The sequence below is a fragment of the Agelaius phoeniceus genome, chromosome 5 (assembly GCF_051311805.1).
Source record: "Agelaius phoeniceus isolate bAgePho1 chromosome 5, bAgePho1.hap1, whole genome shotgun sequence".
In the NCBI taxonomy this organism is placed as follows: Eukaryota; Metazoa; Chordata; class Aves; order Passeriformes; family Icteridae; genus Agelaius; species Agelaius phoeniceus.
Genome location: NC_135269.1, coordinates 13,035,356 through 13,043,574, shown reverse-complemented (window position 1 = coordinate 13,043,574; position 8,219 = coordinate 13,035,356).

Here is an 8,219-nt window from a genome sequence, read left to right as displayed (position 1 = left end):
GTACTGGATTTGCAGTCAAGCTGATTTTTACTTGCAGTGTCCATTCCTAAGAAGTGACCTCCTCATGGGAGAGCTAAGTCAGTATTCCAGTGCTCTGGAGATTATCTATGGCTTTTTGTCACCTTTTAATAATGAAGGAGGTCCAGTCTGCAGCCAGAAATGAAGCACCTTTGTGCTTATGTGGGGGAAAGAGAATAAGGGCTAACTAGGATTATGAGGCACTGTTTGATTTAGAATGCCAATACTTTCTGACCTTCTCATTTAAGATTTCCTTTTTATTTAAGTTTCTGTAATTTCCTGTATTCTAATTTTGAAAATGCAGCAATACAGGATCTGATTATCATCTTCTTTTTTTTTGTAATTATTAATAACAAACACCTGAGATTAATCTTTCCAGAGTGTTGATTCACAGTTCCTTCTAAATGGTAGCCTTTTCCAATGTCTCAACTCAGCCACCCAATAAAAAAGATATCTGTAAAAGTGGCCATGTGTAAAGTGAAGGGTCTGGAGCAAGGGTCTTTAGAGGAGGAGCTGTGGGAGCTGAGGTTGTTCAGCCTGGAGAAAAGGAGGCCCGTGGGAGACCTTATTGTTCTCTACCATTGCCTGAAAGCAAGTGATGGTACAAGAGGGAACGGCCTTGAGTTGTGCCTGGTGAGGTTTAGATTGGGTATTAGGAAAAGCCTCTTCATCAGAAGGGTTGACAAGCACTGGAACAGGCTGTCCTGGGAAGTGGTTGTGTTGGGGCCACCGGAGGCATTTAAAAACTGTGTAGATGAGGCTTTTAGTGATGTGGTTTAGCGGTGGACTTGACCAGTGTTTGGTTAATGGTTAGACTGACCTTAAAGGTCTTTTCCAACCTAAATGATTCTGTGGTTCCATGAAGGTCTTGGATCCAAGGAACTGGGAATAGTGGATAATTCAGGAACCTCAATATCGTTGCCCAAAGTTGGTTTCTCTGCTTTAGATTCATCCTTGTTTTGTTTCCTTGAGGAAACAAAACTTTCTGGTGTGAGAAATTAACATTCTCTTTCCAGACTGTGATGTCCAGCTCTAGTTGTCTCAGATCTGGACTTTGGTCCTACCCAGGCATATTGAACCTTCCTGTTGCTGCTGCCCTTTTTTCCTAACCAATATGAGATTTTTTGGAAGCTCTTTGTTACATTTCCTCACTAGATTGCAGAAATAATTTGTGTATATTATATAACCTATACATAAATATAAATTGTATAATTCAAATGCAGACTAATTTATGTTGGTGGGGATATCTGACCCAGTCTTGCACTCAAACCAGGGTGAACTTTGAGGTTAGGGCAGGATTATATTAATGGATCCTTGAATTTAGGACCCTTATTTAGGTCATACCAAGGCTTTCCTTGGATTTTTATAAAAGCAGAAAGAAAGAAAAAGGTATTTTCTATATGGAACAGGGAATATGAATTGACAAATGGAAACACAAAATGTGTATGATTTTCAGAATCAGGTGCTGAACACATCACAGCTAAAGAGAGGCTCCTTTACTCCCAGGAAGTCACCCAGGAAATCACTGGTGGGTGTGAAGAATGGACCTGCAAGTCCTCTGACTCCCACTGTGTTAACCTCACATCTGGCAAATCCCATTGTATTTTCTCGTTTCTGCAGTCTCTTGTGCCAAAGGTATTTTCATGAACTTATGTACTTTTCTTTCAGTTATTAGGGTTTGTTGTGGGTTGTTTTGGTTTTTGTTTTTTGTTTCCTGAAGCAAAAAGTTGCATCCCTATTGTGCAGAAAATAGGAAACAGATTTGTTCTTCTCAAATGTGTTGGGTCTTTAAATGGAAACTGGGAGGAGAAGGAGGGGACAGCCTGCAGCCCTGTCACATTCTTTCCATTGATACACATGGACACCAGGAAAAAGTCTGATTCTGATCCCCTAAAACAATAGATATGGAAATGTTTTCTCTTTGTTTGGTTTTTCTTCTGTCCATCTTAATGCGAGCATAGCAGTAAAAAGCACTACAGGGCCTGGTCTAAGACTTGTGTTCTCTGTTAGATAGGTTCAATAGGAAAAGAGAGAGCTTTTTCAATAGGAAAAGAGAGGTTCAATAGGAAAAAAAGAGAGCTGCTTACTCCACAGGTTCAAATACCATGGCACTGGCCAACAACAACAGGGTTTTATCTCAGTGTGAGCTGAACCTAACAGCTAAAGAATGATCTGTTCAGGGCACAGCTGTGTTCATGCTTACCCAAACACAGCCATGGAGGAGCACCGTGTTTGACTGGAGGCAGCACGCAGAATTTCCAGGTAAGCAGGCAGGAAATTCCTCATCTTCCTGCCACGAGGGTGTGAGGGGGAGGCTCCCATGGAGGGGTCATTGTGTAGACACAGCTCAGCCAACTGACTCAGGCCTCAGTGAGCACTGTCTTCCAGTTCTCTTCTTGTCATCCTTTTCTTCAATAGCCATGAAGAAAGGGAATCTGAGGAGATCTGGTGCAGCCAGATCCTGAATCATCCACCATGCCCAAGTCCTTGGATCCAAGACCTTCATAGAACCACGGGAGTCATTTTGGTTGGAAAAGACCTTGAAGATCAGTCCGAGGCAAAGTGCAACCAGTGCCAGCATGGTTTGTCCTGGAATGGGAGAGGGCAAAATGCCTGGGCTGAAGCTCCAGCCAGGGGGGCAGAGGGGCCCGTCCCCGTCTCACACACACATACCAAGGCCAGCCAGCATCCAGAGGCTTGAACTTAGCATTTATTTTCCTTACTAATTAAAACAAAACCAAAAACTTTAACTTAACCATTGGGATAAGCATCAGTATAGAGCATGCAGTAATATTGATGAAGCTTTCAGTTCTCAGATGAAATGTGCTACAGTTTTTAATAACTGTAAATGAAGAAAACTAATTATCCTTATGGTAGAACTACCGTTCCAAGCCCTCTTTTTTAATTTGCCTCAATCTTTCAAACTTACCTTCTGAAACAATAATGCCCGTTCTTGGCTGTTGCTCTGAAATATTAATTAAGGAAAAAAACAAGCAACAGAAAAAACTACACCAAAAAAAAAAAACCCACAAAAAAAACCAAAAAAAACCCCCAAACCTTGACCAAAAGTGGCTAATTTAATCCCCTTCATATGTAATTACACAAAAGCTTTTAAGAGTTCATAGTGAAAAATTTGGCACAAGAATGAGGGTCAAAACCAGCAGTTCAGTCCTGCCCTGTGTCTCAAGTATTGATGAGATGTATGAAACAAGACCTCTCCAAGCTGGAGGACATTTAGTTAATGACTTTAACAGCTAAGAATGCCAGAATTTTAACAGTCAAGTTGGTCAAGTAATTCTGCACAAGGGTAACAGGAAATCACTTTCTATTTTCTTTAATTTATCTTCATTTTTAGACAGCCTGAACTTAAAAATGGTCTGAGTTTTGAAGAGGTTCCAAATCCAACACTCTCTCTCTTCTCAACCATCCTGCATAACAAAGCACCTGAATGTTAAAACAATATTGTTGGCCTCTCTCAAATTCTGTTCAATGATCTTAGTGGGTGGGATTTGAATTTTGAATGGTTGTAATCAGAGGAAAGTTTGAATCAGTCATGGTTTTGAGACACCTTGGGTGATACCTTGATGTCCTGGGAATTGCAATCCTGAAGTTTTATAAACATATTATTATTGCAGTCTGAGAATGTGCAAATTCCAGTGAATTTACCTGCTCTGTTTTGTTTTGGGGTTTTTTTTTTCTTCCTTTAATAACAGTAAGCCCAGCACAATTTGCCTTGAATCCCCCTCCTAGAACAATTCTTGTAGCAAAGCACCAGGTAGTATTTCAGACTCAGTCACACTTATTGTGTTGGTGGGGAAAAGCACAGGTGAGAATCAGCCCCACAGTGAGGAGAGCCCAGATGCAGAGTGCCTGCACTGGGATCTGGGCCTTCCTTCAGGACAAATCTGCCTCCTAGCCAGGCTGGGGCAGCAGGGGAATCCAGCTGGGGGGGCTCATCTAGGATTTAATGAAAAGGTTATCCCTGTTAATAAACCAGGATTCCGCGGAGGATGGAGATTTCCTGTCCAGATCAGGTAGTGTATCAGTTTGCATGGATTTTACCCATCTTCACTTTTCAATTTCATGAGTAAACAAACCCACAAAAGACACACTTGCTAAACAAGGTCATGGATTCCCAGCACTTCTTTCATCATCAGAACAACCAGGGGAAAAACACTATATAAAAAGCATTGAATTACATTTGTGACCTTGTCCTATGCCTATGCTTCAAAATTAGGTGTTTTTCATTTTTTTGACCAACACTGTAGGAATAATTTGAAACATAAAGGGAGTATCATTTTACAACATTCCAAAACAATATTTCATCTGGAAAATGAATGGTACCCGTAGATGCTGGAGTAAAGACAGGCAACACAGCTAGGAAAGTGCTCCTCATTTCCTATCCCAGACAGCTGAAACAAAACAGATGTCACACACACACACACAAAAAAGGGGAAAAAATTAATCAAAATCTAAAACATGTCACCAAAGAAAGAATTCAGGCAACAGTGATACAGGGTCACACACTCATATGAACTCCTTGTTAAAGACTCGTGTTTTTTCTACCTCTTGCAAAGATATGATGAAGGAAATGGAGATAGGCCAATTGTACCAGAAGCATGGGAACTTTGTTAAATATTGGGAGAACTCCAATAAATACAGGATTGCCTTTAGGCAGTTAATTGTGGTCCCTAAGACAAATCTGGTGGTGTTGCTGCTTTCAACTCCTTGCAATTTCTAGATGTGCATTATTTATGCTGTCCTAATCAGATCTTATATTAGCATCATTTAGACAAAGAGAAGGATGCAGGTTATTTAAAGAGAGAGAGATAAATGCTGAAGGGACAGAACTCAACTGTTTGGAAAAGGTCTACTTTGCAATATCTTAACATTTAGGCAAAATAATTAGAAAAAGAGTAGCCTGGGGAGGTAAAAACAATTCTGAACAATCTCATGTAGCATTGAAAAGGAAATTGAAAAAGCAATAATATTGCTACTGAACTACAAGTACATATATTCTCTTAGGTTCTGAATATAATTTCATCAATAATGTCATATATTAATTAATTAGCATTAATATTAAAATTAGGACAAAGGGAACCTTAGCTAAGATTGTGTTCCTCTGTTTTAAACATGGCATAAATACTACTAAAAAAACATGGTATCTTCAAAAGGCCTAAAGTACCTGAGGGATCTTAGAAAACAGGATGAGACCCTGTTCTTATTCACTTCTTGGTAGAAATAATAAGACCAATGACCAGAAGAGCTGTGGATGGTACAGGGTTACCCTGATTGTTCCCTCTCCTCCAAGTAGAACCAAGTATCTTTGCTTATACCTAACTCCTTTGAAAACCTTCATAATTTCACTGTAGAAATGAACGGTAAAAGCAAAATTATTACAAGCAATAGCTGTAGTGGTTTTGTTGAAATAAGCCTAAAATTAGGATTTTTAAAGTGAAGTCAGAAATTATTCTGCATGGGAAGATACCTCCCCTTGTGTTCTACCCCTTCAAATTCCCAAGATGTAAAGTAAACTACTGAAGAGAAGGATGTACCAGAGGAAATAACCAAAAGAACAACTCGTGTGGCCATTTTATCAAGTCTTTCTCACTATGTTGACGGTTCCAAGAATTAAAAATGTGAAAAAACTCCCACCAACTCTTGTGAGAAAGGCTCTAAGTGTTAAACATTTATATGTATTATATATTATAATATAGAAGTTTATGATATACAGTTTGACACATATTCTGAGAATTTTTCTTGACTCTGGATTTTTTTAGCAATGTTTTAATATTTATATTCTGAGATTTTCCCATAAAGCATAAGTGGAAGAACCAGGACTTTCTCCCCTATGTTTGCAGTTTTTACTAGTGAAAACTGCATGTCTAAAGCAATCACATAATGCTGGGAACCAGGTCTTTGGGGAAAAAACTGACATCATTTAGCAAGAAGTGTTAGCGTTGCCCACAGTAATCCCCATAATTTGCTATCAGAATGAAATTTTTAATGTTTTTAAAAGGTTTTAATGTGCACATTTTTTTTAATACCAGCCAGTCCAGGTCTAGGCCTGTGAATGATGATGCCACATTTTGTTAAACTCCTGAGCATGAAAGCCTAGATCAAGCTGACGTTGAAGCCAACAGCATCCCACAGGAGTTTCCATCAAAGATGGATTGTGCTTTATGAGGGCCATGCAACTGGCTCAAATCTCCAGCAAGAAATTGCCAGTAAGTTAAGAACAGATGTACCTAATTTTGTTCTTATGGGCAAAAAAATCCTGGCCATTACATTAACTAATGAGGTATTGCACATGTGCAGGTTATAGCTGTTTGTCCTCCAGTTCTTATGTTTTTAACAACAGACTTTTATGTAGGTTTCTTGTTATCTCTGGATGTGATATCACCCAAATTTCCCATTTGCCACAGCTGTTTCTAAAAAAATGGTAGCAGGGAAAGAGTACTACATAACCTTTACACAATATTACTTTTTATTTTATTCTCTTGGGAAAATATCTACCTATTTAGCTAGCTCTAAAAGTGCTTTGCAACCCTATCATCCTCAGAAGCTACCATTTTAGGGCTTGAATTTTATTATGTCCTACTTAATGGATGAGTTGCCGTCACCTCCACAACTGTCAGTCTCAGTGCAGGCTTGCCTTTACTACAGTGACTGCCACTAACTAAAGTGAAGAAAACCCCCTCTGTTAGCAAGTGCAAGCTTGTACTGTAACCATTGAAAGCTGAACTAAGCCACCAGAGTCTTGGGAAAAACACCTATAAAGAACTCTCAGTAATGGTGTTTCTGAAGATGTTTGATAATTATTTGTCAATATTATTTTCTCAGTGTTCCTTCTTTTGCTGTGATTTCACTCAGATTTGTAATCAAGGATTTAGCTGTCTTTTCTGAAGGAGAACTCTTATCATTTGATTGTGCATAAAAAAAAAACTTGTTAAAACCACTTATATTTGTCTTTAAATGTGAAGTTTAGCATCATTATAATTACACAGGTGAACTCTTTACAAACTGACAAATCAGAAGGCAAGAGAACATTCTGGTAAGTGGAATTTCTTCTTTGTTCATACATTCAGGGGCTCAGAGTTGTGCTGGTTGCACCATATTGTGGATGCAAAGGGTGTTGTGATGGTTGCTCCCAAAACACTACCAATTCACTTTAAAGGGAATATAGAAAGAAATTTTTTTTTTATTATATAGACACAATTGGATTGCAAGCTAGTGATTATGTATTTCAAAATGTGGTTGCTAGAGTTTTAACTGGAAAATGCTGTGTGTCATGATTTAGCTCATAGGGAAAGGATCAGAATACTTCTAATTTTCTAATCACTTTCCTGCTATAGAGTTAGAGCCTCTAATCTGTTATTGCTAGCTTGGCAGAGAGTAAAATTGACCATTTCAGTCCAGTGCCCAGGGCAAAGCTATTTAGTACTGTGTCTGATACTAGCTGATTGCCTTAATGAAGCATCAAGGACTGATTTGGTGGAATTATAAATGCTATCTTCTCTACTTCTAGAGCTAGTCCTTTCATAGAATATTTAGGCATGTGGCTATAGTGCCTTGTGAAGAAAAAAAAAAGGTGCTAGCAAATCAGGTTCTTCCTAGGAGAAATTGAAAGGGAAATTTGCATTCTAATTGTAGAGTAATTGTCTGCCATAAGTTTGAAATCAATTAAAAATGTCAATTTTATTGGTTCATTCTCAAAGGAAAAACATGTTGTTTCTGCATTTTGCTTTGGTTTTACAATGCATAGTGAAAAACCCCCAGAAAACAGAATAGAAGTGGTAGCTGTTGTTCAGCCCTTCATAATAAAATGCCATTCTCTTTTGGTTTAAACTTGTCCTTAAACTGCAAAACTAGAATGAAATGAACATGTTTGTTTATGGAAAAAAAAAAAGGTGATCATGTACTTAAAGCATTTTTTTTCATCATAGCTAAGGTATTTTATTTTTAATGCAGTAGACTTCAAATCCTGGATATGTAGGACTTCCATTCCCAGGACTGCCAGCACAAACAAAAGAAGAAAGTGGTGAGAGAAGCCAACATATGAAGAGCAGCCTTTTAAATGCTGGGGATCTGCAAAGGCCTGCTGTGTTGCATTATATTTGTGGATTTCAAACTGCAGCATGCAGATGTATGCACATGAATAATTTTGAGCAGAAGAGCTTTAATCCCCTTGTAGAAAATAG